The following is a 19,587-nucleotide window of genomic DNA, read 5'->3' as shown; positions in this document are numbered from 1 at the left end:
TGTGAAGTCACGTTATATCTTGCAAGTTTTACCTATTTAAACGAAATACATTTTTTCAATCGGTTACCGTTTCTACATGAAACAAGTTCATTATTTAATCGCCTAAGTACATAATAGTATACAAAACGATTTGGTTATTGATACACAGTTTATCGATACGATGTTCCGTACGATCGACGTTCGATACGACGTTCCGTATAAGCCACGCGTATCGTCATTACTTAACTCAATGTAACTTGTTCTAATTCTTTCGTTGCACACCGAACGTCGTTGCTATTATATGCTAATTGGCAGACGACACGCGAATTGCAACGTTAGAAAGCACGTTCTTGATGTATTGCTTGGGAAGTACACAATTATATTAGAATGGAGGTTTACTAAGCATGGACATTGGACGTATTTGAAAGCAATATGTTAAGTATGAAAAATATTTTGGCCAAATTATTTTTAATGTTTTGACACTTAAGGTCATCTCTATTAATTTTATGTGCAATTAGAGTTGTAGCAACACTCTTAAATAAACGAATTTGAATGCATTTTAATGAAATTCAATTCATATTGAATGACCATAATAAGGGGGCAATGAGTGTCATTAATATTATGGATGGTGCCTAAATACGAAACTTTCAAAATCATTACCGACAAAGCTTAAATTAAATTCGGAGCAAAGTTTACCCTAATCTTTTTAATACATCATTACATAAATTGCCTCCTCTCATCTTATAAACAAAACAATGCATTGAGACATGTCAAAAATTAGAACAAATGAAATTGCATCGTTACACTAATTTTACGTAACTGCCGAAATCGTATTGTACGTTGATTTGCTTGCGTCAGGCTCATCGACATCTTGGAGACAAAGTGGCCGTCGAAATTACAAAAGATAGATTACATAAGTTGAATGAAGAATAGATGGGTGATGCATGCGAAAATCCTTTTTAGAAAACCAGGTCATAGACCAATTGGTTCAATCGAAAATGTACTCTTTTATTTTTACAATATGTAAAGAAGAATTATAGCGAAATGCCAGCCACTAACCATCACGCACATTGCCTGATTGTAAGTGGCTACTGCCGCCCATGGACGTGTATATTCAACCCCAGATAAAATCAGAGTACTACATAAGTCCGGTCGCAAATGCTTCGAATAGGTTAATCTAATTTATCACACCCTTCAATTCAACGATACACAAAAATTAATTCTTTTCCTCTTTTTTGTCACTTTATGTTGTTTCGTACCGTCTTATTCGTACATGTTACGTAATCTTAAATTATTTTGAGAAATGTCGTAATTTATTCACTTAAAGAATCCTACGAATCAATTTATGAAATAGTTTTACATTATAATTATTGAAGTGCCCATATATGAAGTGCGTTTAGGTACAATGGTCACCAAGTTGTTTGACATTTAGAAGGATCCGGCCCTAGATCCTGATTCCACATATCTACATAACTATTTATTTCCATAACGTTTTTTATTTGGTTTTACATTTAATACATATATATCGGCATTATTTTCTTCGTATGTGTCTACAACATACAAATCGGGCAATAGTATATCGATGTTTTTAGTTTTGACGGAGACTGATACGTGATTACTAAAAAAAATAAGGAAAAAATATGACATTGTCTTCTTTCGTAATATTTCTAATAGTAGCATATACCTACCAGGAAATGTATTACAATACTGCCATTATGAGCTAAAGATTCTACTCGTATCGTGTCATTCGTGTAGCCCACGGGTGTAAAAGGATTACACAGCTAGAACGACAGGCAAAAAGGTACTTAAACATATTTCACGGTTTCGCAATAACATTATTACTCATACTTTCGTGATAGGTTGGTGAAGAGCTGCGGTCGCGACACTGCAATTTCGTGTGGGCACAAACAATTTCCTTCATAACTCTGCGAAATTTCAAAACCCGTACCTAATTGTGTTCACGCAATTCTCGATACTAGCTAACCTTTCGAGGGATAGCGTAAAGTAGTATTATTAATTGAGTATTAGATAACAGATATTCGATACGCGATGGAGACGGGAGTATTTATTACCAATGTTACGAGCATACGGTATAATCGTTTTTGGGAAATAAAATAGCAGTTTCAAGGTGGGGTCCCATACATTCGATACTTTGATGAAGGTGAGAAAAATATTTCTATTTTGAAATTAACGTGCAATATGCACTTTATAATTTGTCGATAGTGCAATCGACAAACATTAGGAATCAACCACTAAATAAGATTGGATTCTTAACGAAGGCTTACCTATAAATGCGTTTCTACTTGAGGATTAAGTAGGATTGTCTCGTGTAAGTTTATCTCCTTTAGTCCAGTGAAATCAGATCTCGGTAGCACTTTACACTACTGTTATGAGATATAGGTGAGAGGATAATACTTCCGGAAACACGAATGGTTCTACACAATAACAGAACATCTTAATTTGTCCTACGAGTTCCTTGTGAGAAGAACCAAAATTTCGTCAAACCAAAACACAAAAATGCGAGCGTTTGTTAAACCAAACCAAAATTTCGTCAAACCAAAACACAAAAATGCGAGCGTTTGTCAAACCAAACCAAAATTTCGTCAAACCAAAACACAAAAATGCGAGCGTTTGTCAAACCAAACCAAAATTTCGTCAAACCAAAACACAAAAATGCGAGCGTGTGTCAAACCAAGCCAAAATTTCGTCAAACCAAAACACAAAAATGCGAGCGTTTGTCAAACCAAACCAAAATTTCGTCAAACCAAAACACAAAAATGCGAGCGTTTGTCAAACCAAACCAATATTTCGTCAAACCAAAACACAAAAATGCGAGCGTTTGTCAAACCAAACCAATATTTCGTCAAACCAAAACACAAAAATGCGAGCGTTTGTCAAACCAAACCAAAATTTCGTCAAACCAAAACACAAAAATGCGAGCGTTTGTCAAACCAAACCAAAATTTCGTCAAACCAAAACACAAAAATGCGAGCGTTTGTCAAACCAAACCAATATTTCGTCAAACCAAAACACAAAATTGCGAGCGTTTGTCAAACCAAAACAAAATTTCGTCAAACCAAAACACAAAAATGCGAGCGTTTGTCAAACCAAGCCAAAATTTCGTCAAACGAAAACACAAAAATGCGAGTGTTTCAAAGCTTGGGCTTTCATTTATAATTGAATTATAATTTTACCTTACACAACTTGTGTGGTCACCTACCATAAGTAGATTGCTTAAGCCGTTGAGTATGAAATTCTGAGAAATTCACGTTTATTAATTTAATCCGATAGTTACACAGAATATCACAGAATATCACACAAAATTAAGTAATAAAAGTTAATTCTAATTCATTTTCATCGAAGCGATTTCTGTTATACATATTATAATAATGTTACAAGCTTTTACCCGCGACTTTGTCCGTGTGATAAAATAATATAGTGGTTACGCCAATCACCTACGAGCTTACAAGTTATAATTTTTTTATTAAAACTTTTCTTAATTAACTAGGAAAACTCTTATTATCTAATAAGATAAATCTAATAAGATAATAAGAAGGTAATAAGAGAGAGAACATAAAACATTCATATATAATAATATATTAATGTTTTATGTTTTACACACACTAATACAACTATAACAGCAATTGTTAAAAAATAAAAACCCGACAGCTTAAAAATATTGCTGAAGATCACTTCCAAAATTTTGATGAATCTAACGACACTTCATACTTTATGTTAAAATCTTAAAAGCCGTTTCAGTTGTAGCATATACCAAAGAATTAGTTATACATATAGACATACATACATACATACGTTCGAAAAATATTATCTTCCAAAGTCAGGTAAAAACTGGTGAACATGCGAATTCGCCAAAGTTTCGGCTTAAAAAATGCTTATATGGGATAAACATACAAATACTCTGTTTTATATAAAGAAGATAGTCTACGTGTGTGGGTATAATATTACTAAACATAAACTAATTATGTTATAAATAAGGTGCTAATCTGACAGCTATTAAGGCAATTATATATTGCGTGTATTTAATAAGGATACCATCGCATAACATTTATTTGAAAGCTAAAACTTTATCTTTCATTTTATTACAGAGATGTTCTGTGATAACTAATAAAATAACTAACTGCCGTCCACATATTTCATACTCTAATGTTGAATTTATATTATTTTTTATAACTATTTGTTCCATTATCAAGGAGACATCAATGTGGCACTATGTATGTCAATTTCGGTTATACTCGGTTCGAGTTTACTATAATTAGATTTTAAACAATATTATGGCAATAGGAACTTCATAAAGTTGTATATCATAGATATACATGTCTCAATCGCGCATTAATTTAGCCGGTTATTAGGGTCGGAATGAAGTGATGACCCTACAAACGATAATTAGATGTTGCACGTATTTCTCGGTCATGCCTCGGGCTGAATTTATAACGATTTTTTACCAATATGGCTTTTAAGGGTATTGTTCCGTTGTATTGCTTAGTCGTGCTTGAGATTCGTTTCTAATTAGGATAACAATAAAGATACAGGTTATACGAGTAATTATTAATTGTACCTCTTTCTCGACCTTACACAGAGTTAATTATACATAAACATATTTTTGCCATTGAAAATTCTGATATATATTTATGACATATTTTTTATTGCTCCATTTTGTATTAATTACCTTATTATTTAACTAGAAACAAAGATCCTCTTCTTTCCAAAGGTGTTATTATTTATTGAACAGAATTTTCAGCCATGTCTTAGACGGAATTTATTTTGTTACATTATTTATGATATACTTCACCAATCAGTATTTGTATTTCCAATATATTTCACAATACCGTATTCAATTTGCTTGTTATTAGAGTGGGAATGAAGTGATGATCCCACAAGCTATAATTAGGTATTGCACGTGTTTCTCGGTCGTGTCTGGGGCCGAGTTAAATAATAAACAATCGTGACCGCGTATGCCACACGTAACTTGCGTCTTACGCTCTTTGGCCTCCATTTGCGAAGAAATTGTGAAACCGATGCGATGTGGCTTCAATTGCAAATTTATTGTTTTATACGCTTACGCTATAAATATGGTCTTCAAGATCGACGTTTAAACATTTTAAGGTAACTGTGATGTTTAAGAAGATATTTTGTTTTATGGTAGTTTATTGAGTTTTCAGATTATTATTGTAGAAAATATTTTACATATTTTAATATACGACCATAATACAAAATAATTATTATTCAGTTTTTTTTTTTTGCAATGATAATCATTTATATTACTATTTTGAATACTTCTTGAAGATAACATTAAATTACGAGTATATTTAATATTTGGATCTTGTTTTCGTTTAAAATTAAAGTTGTTATTTCCTTCATAAATAAACAAGGTTTCCGATTTTGGTATAAACAATAAGTGTGATCGCGGATTACCTTGTGGATTAAATTAAGCCATTTCCCACCTGACAGGCTTATCTTTATTACGTCGGAGACATAACTTTGTAATAAGATAAGACTTTCAGGTTATTAATTTAAAAATCCATTGTTAATTCGCGTATAAATATTACTTATGATTTTTTGTCGACTTTAACCTTTGAAATTTTTAACATTTAGGTACAGTTATGGAAAAATACTTAGTCACTACTTTATTTTATCTAGATATTAATAGAAGAACAGAAAACTCGACTACGTAAAAATAATTAATTAAAAAGATATTCATGTAGCTTATGTTAATTCTACAATTTGGACGAAACCAACGTCACTTTACTTGTTAAAATCCGTCAATTAATTTTATTGTAGGGCATGTCAAAGAAGGGCATACATACGTTAATAAGTAAATAAAATACATACAGACATAATTATAAACTTGAAAACCATTACCTCCATATTCAGCTAAAAATAACTAAAAATAGAGTTCTGTCAAAACAAGTACCATATCCAAAATTAGCTCAGGCAGGCAAACAAATAAATAAGAACAATAAAGCAAGAAATAAGCACAATTACGAAGTTAAAATGCCACTCATTTTGTAATAACAGTCAGGCATTTATTTGTATACATTCTGCACTTGACACGAACTTTTGAGTGTGAAATAAGAAGATTAAGCCTAAGGGCTCTCGCAAAATACCGACTTTTTATTGGACGGTAACTCGGTCGGGCCTTTAATCAGTATGCGAATCGGGCGACACCGGATCGTTGCAACGTATGCACTTGCATACGATCCAAACTATCGTCCGATAAAACGTCTGAGTGTGCGGGCACCTTAAGCCTGTCATGAACTAAATACATCAGGTGAGGTCGCCTTTCTGAAGATAATGAAGTGACATTTCGTGCTGACAGGCCTATCTTTAACATAACGAGCCATTTCACGTGCTCTTTACAGAGTGCATAAGTTAAAGGTGATAAAGCAATATTTTTCTTTAATACTTAATGCTTATTTATGTGATTTTCAACTGTTTATATTATCCTACTTTTGGGTGAACGTACTCGTAAATAAAATAATATTGATGAGCTTAAAAGTATAAATTGGGATAAGTTTAACGGTGGTAATTTTTGGCTTATTTAAACTAGAATATGTTTTGTCTTTTGATGTCACTGTTTACAATATTTTTTTATTCTGGTTATAAGATGATTATAATTTATTGAAAACAAATTATCGCTCGGTCCGTCTTTCAAATGCTCACAAAATTTCATTTCATAATATTTTCCCGATGAAACCTAGTTCACACGATGTATTATTTTTCTTTTTACATTACATTTGTCTGTAACAAACCAAATTTTCTAATTACGTAATAGGTACTTTGTACAATATAATGATGCTGATAGCTACTAGATTAATGAGCTCATTATTTCGTACATTTCCTGAATATAATTCTCTTTATGCATCCCGTATTATTATGTCTTAAATAGATAATGATGCCCCAGTGTAGGCTGCAATCATACCATACCTGTACTATATAGTTAAGTATTAATTTGAATTACAGCATTGGCTTGATGATATTAATCATCGTTTTTGCTTTTCATAAATAGAAGTAAATAATAATAAAAATAAATAAAACTTGTGATCATTAAAAATAATTAAGTATATTTTAAGATAACCTGATTTTATCTACTGATACCAAGATCAGTGTTACATCGCTGCTTGCGGCAGATAGTGGTGTAGTTTCGCTGTACCTACTTAAAGTACTAAAATACATATCACTTAATACGTTTATTATTAAAGGGTATAAATGACAATACATTTTTAAACTGTGGGAAAATTTACAATACATTTATTAACAATAAATAAATCATTGATATAACTAGATTCCAGCTATTAAACGAACTGCAAACGTTTTTCCAAAAAGCTTTGCTAATTTCAAAACGTATGACATTTGTACTTGACACCCGTTGAACCGCGCGCCGGGAGGTCGCCCTTATAAAGTAACGTTATGTTTTTCTTGACAGGCTTATTTTTAAAATGACCAGATTGTCTGCACTTTAAGTAATCTTTGACCTAAAGTTAATGTCACACAGATTGCAGTTTATATTATATACTTAAATTTACGACGATAACCTCGTGACCTCCAATTCGTTGTCGAAACTGATTCAGCTGTGGTTATTTACTTTTCACAATAAAGAAGTAATAAATGAGCTTGCAATCCATCTTATGGTACGTGACTAATGTGTGTCAAATCCACCAATAGTATTGCTTGATTTTCATCGCTTAGAATAGCTTAGCACTGTGTGTGGAAATGGATAAAATGAAGCTTTTTATACAGAGAGATGCGAACGAAGACACGGAGCTACGGATGTGAGAGTGAGTTTAGCTATAGCATTCTCATAAAACATCCTACTTGCTTTGCCTACATAAACATCCTACTAGCTCTGGTGGAAACAATTAAAAATTTTCTAGATTAGTTTCGATCTAGGTTACTGCTTAGTGCTTAGCTGGGACATCGCTGGAGGAAAAGCACCAGTGATATTCTTATTCGAAGGATGTGAAATAGAAAAAAACATTTATAATAGGAATTCTATCAATTCTCAAAAGATGGAGCGCATCTTTGATTTTCATTTAATTATTAATTTAAGTGACTCTTCATCTATTATATTGACTAGCTCAATAATATGTAAAATCGGATGGGATGCAGCTCGCTACCTTCATAAAAATGTGTGACCAATTAAAGCAGCTACACAATTTAATTTATTGGCTATCACGAGTATTTATTTCCACGCTTCATTGTACAAGAAGCGGTTGGCCGTGAACTCCGCGCCTGCATCTCGGCGCTTCTGTATATAGCGTGTGCAGTCATGAGTACCGCATTCGTTTCTAAAAATATCTTTATTTTTATTAATTCGGTATCTCAGTGCTTCTGCACAATATAATTTATTGGCTATCATGAGATTTATTTCCACGCTTCATTACATACACAAGAAGCGGTTGGCCTTGAACTCCGCGCCTGCATCTCGGCGCTTCTGTATATAGCGAGTGCAGTCATAAGGCTTAGCACGCACTACGATTAAACTCTCGCGTTTAACCGCAAAAAATGTAACACATTGCCTACTATACAATTGCACGCATTCGTGAGTTTTTTCAGTAACCGATTTAAAAAACGTAACTTGTTACATTTCGTTTGCGGCTTGTTTAAGCGCGTTTCTTGTGTCCCATAGTAATTGCATGGCGCACGCATTGCGTTTAACCGCATTCGGTTTTTCTTTAGGTCCCGATGGTCGAGCGATAGAAATAACGCCACAACACATGCTGTTCGCCAGAATCCATGATGGTACTGAAATAAAATTAAGTCAAAAGTTAAGCACAGTGCGTGTTCGTATGCGTTTTTGCATTTTCATCTATTACAATTCTGCTTTCGTTTCATCATATTGCGTGATAAGCCTAATACCGCATTTGTTTTTTTTTTTTTTTTTTTTATAATATAAGGGTAGCAGACGAGCATGCAGTCCACCTGATGGTAAGTGGCTACTGCCGCCCATGGACATCTGTAATCAACCCCAGATAGGATTAGATAGATAGATAGGATTAGATTCTACCTGAGGTCGGCCACAGATGCGCCGCTACCCCTGAGGACTAAGCTGGAACGCCTCGGAAAAGTCTGTCTCCCTTACCACACCCTTCAAACCGGAACACAGCAGCGCCTAACACTGCTGTTATTAGGTAGTAATAGGTGTGGCGGTGGTGCCGCCGGAGTCGAACCACAAAGGGTTCTACCACCTTCACAAAAATATATTTCTTGTTTCTAAAAATATATTTATTTTTATTAATTCGGTATCTCAGTGCTTCTGTATATGAAGTCATTAATACTGCATTAGATACTAAAAATGTCTTTGTTTTATTAATTCGGTAGTTTTTCGAATCTAATCGTATAATTATGTGCCTGTTCCTAATATTTCATATTTGACTTGACATTTTGTTTACAAACCGTTTACAAAATTTTTAGAATGTTTATTGCATCAACGGTATTATATATACAAAAAGAGGTATAAGAACACATTATTTGTAAGCTTATTCAAGTTAGACATAAAATAAAAAAGAACATGTACGTAATTATGTTTTGAATTTAATCTTTTTGGAATTTGTAGCGACGCTACAAGTTACCGCAACTGTATTTTACGAGTAGTACAGAAAACCACATTATTTCAAGATGCAGTCTTTATAATTCAATTAATTGGCTTTAACTTTAATTATCTAATATTGAATTATTGTGAAACAGCAATACTTACGTATTATTTACGAAATACCTACTAGTGTTCGCTTATTGGATATTCGAACATAGTCATATTCTATCTTTTTATTGATACCACAAAGGGTTTCGACCAGAGATATGTAAAGTAGGCGGTGTGAGAAGTCGTAGCTAAGCGAGTAACATGGGCTATGAAAATACTTAGCTATGTACTATCTAGCTACATCGGTCGTGTTTTATACCCTGCATCCGTAGCTTCGGTCCTTAGCTTTTCATATAAATCAGCTTAGGTAAGAGAGCTCAGCTAAGACAAACAAATAAAAATGAAGCTATCCTATTTTTGAATTTGACACACATCCCTAGTGGACCTTTTTTTTTTTTTTTTTTTTTTTTTTTTTGTTGTCGGGGGGAAATCTTCTAAAGATACCTGATCTTCTGAAGGAAAGACCGAGTTATGTGAGATTTGTACTCACTAAAACCCCCTCGGTGGCCTCACTACGCTTGAAAATCGAGGGAAGCCTCGGGATCTCAATAATGAACGCACCGCTGCTTCCCCAGCGTGATGCCTTTAGGCCCTTCTCGGAGCGATTTGCCCCTTACACTACAAAACAACAATTTGTGACCACAACAAATTGTTGCCATCTTCATGTCGCAAAAGTCAACGACCAGAGCCCCCACTCTAATCGCTTGCGACCTAGAGATCCTCTTTAAGCACTACTGTGCAGGCGGATCAACACGGGGAGCACCCCCACCCCGAAGTCTCCGTATCCGAGCTCGATCGGCCCTCTCCCGAGCCCGTTCGGCATTCTCCTTCTTACCCATAACGGTCTCACAGAAGGAGACTACCGCCGTCCATCCTTTTTTTTCTGCCAGCATAGCCGCTACTACCGCTGGTGGAGTAAGGTCTCTCCCGATTCGGTTGATCAGGATGCGCCGCTCCGAGTCCCATGCGGGGCATTCTTCGAGAGTGTGCTGTGCATCATCCCGATCTCCTCCGCAGTGGTGGCATTTTGGTGTTGCCTCGCGTCCGATCCGACACAAATACTCACCGAAACACCCATGTCCGGTGAGTATCTGTGTCAGTCTGAAGGTGACGTTTCCCTCTTGCCTTCCCATCCAGGCTTCGAAGCTTGGCAAGATCGCACCAACAGTACGTCGTTGCGCATACCTCTCTCCTTCGAGTCGCTCGCGCCACTCCACCAGGGCTTGTTGGTGCGCTCGATGTCGCAGCCCTTCGAGTGCGTTTCCTGTTATGCTTCCACCCCTTAGGCGAATGGCGCGAGTCCTAGTATAGACTCTCGCGTCCATATTTGCCAATATATCCAGGGGCGGAAAGCGAGCTAGGATAGTTGCCGCCTCAAAAGATATCGTGCGATATCCTCTTGCAACCCTTATGGCCATCCGACGTTGCACACCATTTATTTTCGCTCTACAGCGCTGGACGTCCGATAACCTCTGCGCCCAAACCGGTGCACCATAGAGGGCTATCGATCGCACGACCCCTGCATAGAGGCGGCGAACTCCTTCCTGTGGTCCCCCTAGATTAGGCAGTAGACCGTGCATAGCACCTGCTACTTTTTGTATCCGGGGGATCAACCGCTCGAAGTGCTCTTCGAAGCCCCAACGACCGTCCAGCATGAGGCCCAGATATTTGATATACCGGCCTACTGGGACATTAACGTCACCCACGCGAATCGATAAGGGTGGAGGGTCCATGCGCCTCGGAATCTTGTGAAACCACAAAGCCTCAGTTTTGTGAGGCGCTATCTCAAGACCCAGCCCGCGAATTTTAGCGACAACACATGCCACCCCCTGTTCGGCGAGCCTTGCTGCCCCCTCGAAGGTTTCCCCTTCGGCTATTAACATGGTATCATCCGCATAGCAAACGATATTAACGTCAAAGGGGACATTTACACGCAGGACCGCATCGTATGCGAGGTTCCACAAAAGTGGCCCTAATACGGAGCCCTGTGGGACCCCGCGACTCACTTCCCTCTGATGCATTCTACCGTCCCGGCCCGTATATTGGATCGACCTGTCACACAAATATGCCCCGACTATGTTTTTGAGGTATGGAGGAACCCTATGATATCGTAAGGCCTCTCTAATAGCCACCCACGGCAGGGAGTTGAAGGCGTTGACAATGTCTAAACTCACCGCCAACGCCAAACTACCCCGCTGAACTGCTCGATCCGACAGGGATCGGACACGAAGAATCGCGTCAATTGTCGACCGACTCTGTCGGAAACCGAATTGATCATTAGACAGGTCGGGGCCCACGCGAGAAAGATGATTACTGAGACGAGTAGCAATAATCCGCTCAAATAACTTACCAACCTCGTCCAGCAAACATATGGGTCGGTACGCAGAGGGAGAGTCTGCGGCCCTTCCTTCCTTCTTCAAGAGAACTAGTCTAGCCTCCTTCCAACCCGATGGGAAAACGCCACGATGAAGGCAGTTGTTGAATAACCGCGTCAGATTACTTCCCAAAATCTTCAGAGCTAACGCCAGTACTCGACCTGGGACTCCATCCGGCCCAGGGGCGGCATTGCGAGCTCCAAGACGTCTTACGGCACTTTCCAGCTCTTCCTCGGACACATCTGTTGGTGCCAACGAGTGCGAAGAGTTGCCCGTAGCCCGAGGGAAAAGTCCTTCGACCACTCTTTCCAGCAGGTTCGGGTCCAGGGTCTCAGTTAATGGAGGGACCCATGGTCTGAGCTTCCCTAGCACTATTTTGTACGGGCGCCCCCATGGATCCCTATCCAGTCCGTCAAGGAGCTCTCTCCAGCAACGCGTCTTCGCCTCCGCTATTGCAAGCTGAAGCGCTATTGTAGCGTCGCGGTAAATGACATAGGCTTCGGCAACTTCTCCATCCGAGACTCGCCGTCTTCTCCGAACCCTCGTATACTGGCGTCTGGACCTCAGACATACACTACGTAATCGTGCAATCTCCTCAGACCACCAGTACACGGCTCTCTTATTGGGAAGCCCTGCTCGGGGCATTGAGGCATCGCATATACATTTCATAATGGTCCGAAACAAGGCTGCTTGTCTTTCCGGATCAGAAGAAATTATGGTCTTCGGCCAGGCCGCAACGTTGGCAGCGGCGAACAACAGGTCATGGTTCAGTCGTTTAAGGGACCAACGTTGCGGGGAGCGTAGGTTCCGACGATCGGAACAACTAGGTCGCCATGTAACCGCAAAAAGGATGTAACGGTGGTCTGACAAAGTGACCACTTCTTCTGCGACTCTCCAGTTCGACACCATACGTGACGCAGGAGGAGTCGCCCATGTAAGGTCCACAACCGACTCCCCCTGCCACCGTACGCACGTGCTAACTGATCCTTTATTAATTAAACAAAGATCCAGTCCAGCTGCCCACGTCAAAATAGTTTCTCCCCTGCGATCGTTCCGACTATCTCCCCATACCCGTGAGTGAGCATTAAAGTCACCCAGGACGATTAAAGGGCGGGGTAAGCATCTTCGAATGCAAGATGCCAACACATCTAAATATGTCTCGTAAGTTGCGTGGTCACAGTTAGGAGAAACGTAACAGCCGATCACTGCCAGAGAACCCCACTCTACAGAAACATATCCCTGTCCTTTTTCTAGTAGTGAACATGGTGGATCACGCTCAGTTCCACACCAATAAATGGCAACGGAGCCATTATCATCTCCAAACCAGCGAGGATGGTTCGGGACGTCATAGGGCTCCGCCATTACTGCCAAGGCAACCGACCATTCAGCGAGTGATTGCATTAGCAGGGCTTGCGCCCCGCGGCAATGGTTCAGGTTGCCTTGGAGAACCCAAAATCCTGAGAATTTTGGGTCTCCATTTCTTCCAGAATTGGCTGAGAACCCGAAGGTGCTGGACCAGATTCCTCAGATCTATTAGTTGGAGCCTGCACTCCACCAGTCGGCTTCTTATTCAGAGGTGGATTACATTTTTCACTCCCCAGTCTGTGATCCGCTGGTAGACCATAATCGGAGCACACAGGGCACTTGGGTGCCTGCGCTGTACATTCGCGGGCTTTGTGGTCAGATTCTCCACAGCTATAACAGCGTGAGCTTCTGTCCACGTTGCTCTTACATTGTTGGCGGACGTGCCCCAGTTCCAAGCATCGATAGCATTGCAGTTTTCTTGCCGCCAACACTTGCACCCTTGCTCTGATCCAGCCAACCCGGATATGCTTATCACTGGAGAGTTTATGAACCGCAGCAATTGGGCAACGAACCCACGCTGTTCCAAGCTTAAACGGGTTAAATCGGATTTCTCCAACCCTTATAGTCTCTAGAGGGCACTCTCCAGCCTCTGCCACAGCCGCTGCTATTTCTGATTGAGTCACTGATTCGTCCAGGTCCATGACCCTTAACTCTCCAGTTTTCACTGGGCGTGTGACTTTTGCTCCCATATCAGACAGAGCCTCACGTAGACGAATTGCTAAAGCATCCGCTTTCGGACCACTGTCGGTTCCAGGAACCTCCAGTACAAGGCCTCCTGTCACTGCTCTTTTAGGGCGGATGTCAGTGATACCGCAATCCCCTAGGTTCACACGCTGTTTGGCTGCTGTCATTATCGCGCCATAAGTCACTTCGGAGTTCTCAGCCACAGTAATAGTGACCGCCGCTGTTTTGGGAACACGAGGTGGCTTTACCACCTTTTTCTTTCCTCCCTGTGAATTCTGAGGAGAAGGTCTCTTTGAAGGAACCGCCACTTGATTTTTAGCAGCTGGAGTAATCACTTTCGGCCTTAGGGCCTTCGTCTTTCTGCGTACAACCGTAGTCCATGTAGGTGCCTCCGTTTGCTGTAGCTCGGGGACCTGTGACTGTACAGGTGGCACTTGAGGCTGCGTTTGAAGCGATGCCGACTGAACTTCTGGAGTCGCCTTCTTCTTTGGCGCATTTTTACCAGCCATCTTTGCTGCAGTCCTTGAGACCTGGCCTGGCTGGCTGAGTGTCCCTGCAATATTTTTCCTCAGTGTTGGCCTAATAACCCTGTCTGGGAAAATTTCTGCTCTAAAATCGGCCAGTTTGCGTTCCATTATTGCAGAAAATTCCTGCATTAACAGTTCGCTGTCCGCCCTTACTCGATTTCCCTCTGCTCCATCATACCGGTTACCCAGGTTCCCTCGCCGGAGACTTACCACCTCCTGAGTTAGCGCTGCCATTTTAGCTTCTAAAGCGACAATTTGAGAGCGCAGTTCGCTGTTCTCCTTTTGCAACTTTGCTACCTCTGAAGTTGCGGACCTTTGGGCGAGTTCCGTGGTCGCCGCTTGCACCGTACGTACAGCTTCATGTAGACTGGTTACATACGTTCCCTTTAAATTGCGGGAATTGTCCGCTACTTTTTCAACACTCAACATACATTCTAAGATTCGAGCGTTAATGTCAACAGTGGACTGGTTTCTCAGCTTTTCTTGGATGTCCTCGACCCTGGGTAGATTAGTTTTCGCTCTTGAGGCTGGCGGAGCCATTTGCGGGTCCACGACATCAACTCCCTCCAATGCGAGTTTTTTAGCTTTCCCGCCGAGTGCCTTTGCCTTTGGTAAGCGTCTTTTTCGCGACTGCGGAGCTTCCGACACTGCTGACGCAGTCGAAAAGAGTGAACTGTCTGAAAGATCAGCGTCACTCTCCAACCTTAAAGAGCACGTAGAACCTTGCGCTTGTTCCTCAATAGAGGCAACTTGCCCCTCTTCCTCTTGTTGTATTTTTTTATTAAAAAGTGAAAAATTTGATTCCATGTTGATCCCACGAGTATGGGGGAAATATAAAGTCCATCCGAGCAGTGCCCCCTGTACTCGGATAAGCCTATGCATGACCCGCCACGGTGACGGCCGGAGCCGTGGCGGGAGTCGCACTAGGAACTGACCCTCCCGTCAGCCATGCATCCCCTCACGGTGCGCTGCCGCTTAGAATTGGGGTAATTTTTTATAGAGGTTTTCTTCCTCGCAGTCCGGCCGTTTAAGGCAAGACCCTCGGTCCCGCTCGAGGCCGCGAGACATGACCACGACACCTCATGTGATTGGGATTACGAGCTACGACGGTGGCTAGGGAATATACCATAGCCTGCCCGGCGGCAGGGTAAGTGCACACCGAGCCCGTCCCTATTACTCCGCCATACCCTCTGCTGGTCAGAGGGACATGCGGAGTAAACCCCCCCCCCCCCCCCAGCCAGGTATTTGCCACCGTTCAGTGACCAGCCGACTTGTCAACCGGTCACTCAACGGTGCCCAGGGTGCACCACGAGGAGGTTACCCGGCAAGCACCCCATCCCTAGTGGACCTACCTTACGTATTTTCAGTGAAATACATTCCAAAAAAATCAATAGGAAAAAAATAAAATCAAATAAAAAAACTTTGTCTAGTTTGCTTATAAATATATATTAAAATGAGACTAAGCAAAATAAAATAAAATAATAAAGGAACAAAAAGGGCAAAGAGAATAAGACCACTCCCCGGCGGGGAATCGAACCCCGGTCTCTCGCGTGACAGGCGAGGATACTCACCACTATACTACCGAGGATCACGACTACTGTTTCGAAATTTACCTACACTACTTCCCCGTCTTACGTAATAGATGAGTTGTACCCTGTACAAGTAATATCAAGGTAAAGTTAATTTACTAACGCCTGTTATTCGTTATCCAAATTTCGCCTACGATAGATTTAAACTTGTCAATTTCTAGTATTTGTTGGTCTTTACTAGGGAAAATGTTGGATGGATTAATTATAATTATTAATAACGAGTGTAAGATTTTTTTTTTGAATCGTGTGTTATCATAACTGCATTTTTTTAATAATAATTACTTGAGCAAATTTTGCTACTATTTAATATGAAATGATAATAATATAATTATGTATTGTTAACTTTGAAAATTCAGTTTAATATATTATGTTTAGTTGACCTACTATTTAATAGCTATAACTTAAAAGTATATAATATTTCTAATCATTTCAAATTGATCATTACAAGTATTAATCCTTAATTTTATCTTACTTGATAATTAATTATTATATTTATGTTGCCACATTTTTGATAATAAGTTTTCTTTCTAAGTGATGTCAGAACTTATATAATTAACTCACCCATAACTAGGGGTGAGTTGGAACGTGGGGTGGAACCCAACACCCCTTACCGTGCGATTGATTATCTCTTTACTCCGTTTATTGTGTCTTCATCTAACGCCATTTGGTTATACCTTAGGTTAACAGATGGCATTGTTACAATATAATAGTAAAAATAATGCGTAATTAAAATATGGTGTTGTATTGTATTAAGAACTCTTAAGGTCACTCAAGTTTTTATGCAACCAAAGTAACAATATTACATTAAATCATTTGTAAGTTGAGTAAAAATATAAAAAGATGAATGAAAAGGTGTTTATTAATGTGCTTATCTGATACATAAATACAGGCATGTTTCAACATATGCTGTCAAAGTGCATCATACATGACAACTTCCTTATTTTTTCTCAACAATAATTGCTGTATTTACACAGTTGAGCGACACAATGGCTTATTAAAAAACAATCGCTTGTTCGTCTTAATAACAAGACTGTAATTGTATTATGCATGCAGTCAAAGCAATTATACTATTTATAATTATATGTTGAATAAAGTTCATTATCAGCAGCATTCCGTTCAGGAGCGCCTTAGCAGATTATGTATGCTGAATAATTACAATAAGGGAAGTAGTTCATTTGTATAAATAATGTATAAAATTACGTATAAATAAGGGTTTACGGTTTCATTAAGCTAGTTTTACGAGTGGCTATTATTTATTAATGTGTTACTTATAGCAACAATGGAAGTAAATCTATACTAAGATAAATTATTTGTCTTTTTGTTTAAACTCAATAATCTTAGGTAATATTCATCCGATTTCAAAAATCCTTTATAAATTTTATTGATTATTTATTCAGAAAAGTCATACTATAATTTATTAAAATTGGCTGTTCGGAACACGACATACAGTTATCCAATTTTATTTCAAGTTTAACCCCTCTAAATTACCGAGTCTCATACATAACGAAGGTCTTCTAATTTGGTCGATAAGAGGTAGTTAATAATAAATATTCTACGTTGTTTAATTAAAATAATCTCGAATGAAATCGTTTTTCTTACTCTACCAAACTATATAGTTTATAGTTTCACTAAATTGGGCTCAACTTGTTGCTATTAAGTAAGTCGCTATTTCTTTAATAGGTACTCATATTACAAAACCTAATGATTAACCGTCATAGAGTCAACTTGCCCTAATAACTTACCCTAATAATAATATAATTAATAGCATGGATTTCCGCAAAGTAACGCCTAATACAATTAACTACATAATACAGAAGTTCATACATGCATACCGACGCATAGTATCAAACATTTTCATGCTACTTGCTTTTACATTCATACATTATTATGATCGATTTCATAGCTTTATGAGTACAGACAAGTATAAATTTTCGCAAGTGAGTATAAAGACATTTAAATGGCCCATTCATAATATTAGCCTACATAAGATCATAAACAGATCTGTTAGAACAATGCTATCGGTAAACGGTGGCAGCGAGAATAAGACATTTCCGCGTATCGTATTTCGTTTGTAGTCTAAGAGCTGGCTAGTAAAATTACTAATATGTATAATCTTAGCATATATGCATAATAAAGATTTGATCAAGTAATATGCTAATAAGAACATTGCAAAATCCACTGGGGGATATCTTGTAGATTTTAAGATAGTGTGAAATATTTTTGAGTAAATTTAAATTGAATATAGCACCGCAGATTTAATTTCCTGTTTTTAGAGAAATAGGTATTATGTAGGTAACTCTTATATTTTAAATATTACGGTTTATCCTTACTATTTTTTTCTTGTGCATAGTCCAAGAAGCACTTTGCGATTTTTTATCATTTAATAGACCGGAATAAACGTATCCTTTTACAATGTTTTTAAACTTGGTTCTCTGATAAAGTAGCTGAAAACGAAGTCAGCTCCCGGCCTATTCACGCAGGTTTGAAATATGGTTTTCTGGTCCACAAAGCACCTGTTCGTAATCGTTCGTATAAATAATACTCACATTCATCATCACTTATCAGGCAAGGCGAGTCGGATAAAGTCATTGTATTAACATTGATAATAGGAGATGTTTAATATTAATACAGGCCACTGTGGAGTATTAAAAACCTATTTTGTAAAGCACAATGTAGTCTAGGCCTTAATGCTAATCAGATAAATGGTAGAGATTAAACACGTTGGCACCTGGATTTCCATTTGAAAAAATATAACTATTGATAACATTGATCGATATGCTTACTTTATCAAGAACTTTGTTTTACTGTGGTAATTATTCTGTAGGTATTCTATACTAATATTATAAAGAGGAAAACTTTGTTTGTTTGTTTGATTGTAATGAATAGGCTCAAAAACTAATGGACCGATTTTAAGAATTCTTACACCATTCGAAAGCTACATTATCCACGAGTAACTTAGTCTATGTTTTAAATGAAATATATTTAATAAATAGATTTTGAGGCGGTACAAAGGTCAGCTAGTCTTATATAAAGCCATTTATGTTGTTACTAAATTGTAATGTAGTTGTTGTAAAAATGCCATTTAAGTGCCGATATTGGACATATAATTCTTATTAATAAACAAACTATCCATTGTTTTGTGTGCCAATTATCAACATTTGACAATTTCTGCCTACTAGTAACTGTCCTATTTCGATAGGCAGAAATCGGATTGATTGATTTATTGACAACGGACGTAGATAGTTTAAAGCTGTCTTCACACTATATTTGTGTGATTAATATACGGAATACGTACTTAAAATTCTACTTGCGAGATTTACTACGCTGTCGTTAATATTTCATTATTTACTTCGGATTACTGTAATAAATAACGAATAATGATGTCAATGTTGTCATTATGTTAGTATTAT

General features: G+C 38.5%; 1 protein-coding gene and 1 non-coding gene across 4 annotated transcripts in view; one reads left to right on the top strand and one right to left on the bottom strand.

Annotated features, from left to right (window-relative positions):
* Positions 1-19,587, top strand: part of GV1 (nuclear protein GV1) — an 83,883-nt gene that overhangs the window by 27,852 nt on the left and 36,444 nt on the right. The gene's annotated exons all lie outside the window — the stretch shown is intronic.
* Positions 16,105-16,176, bottom strand: TRNAD-GUC (transfer RNA aspartic acid (anticodon GUC)). Its single transcript has one exon. It is a non-coding gene; the product is annotated as a tRNA-Asp (tRNA).

This window comes from Epargyreus clarus, unplaced genomic scaffold, assembly GCF_041222505.1.
Source record: "Epargyreus clarus isolate Ecla_fem2 unplaced genomic scaffold, WU_Ecla_fem_2.2 ptg000021l, whole genome shotgun sequence".
NCBI lineage: Eukaryota > Metazoa > Arthropoda > Insecta > Lepidoptera > Hesperiidae > Epargyreus > Epargyreus clarus.
The sequence above is the reverse complement of the archived record's forward strand: the minus strand, read 5'-3'. Positions and strand labels throughout refer to the sequence as shown.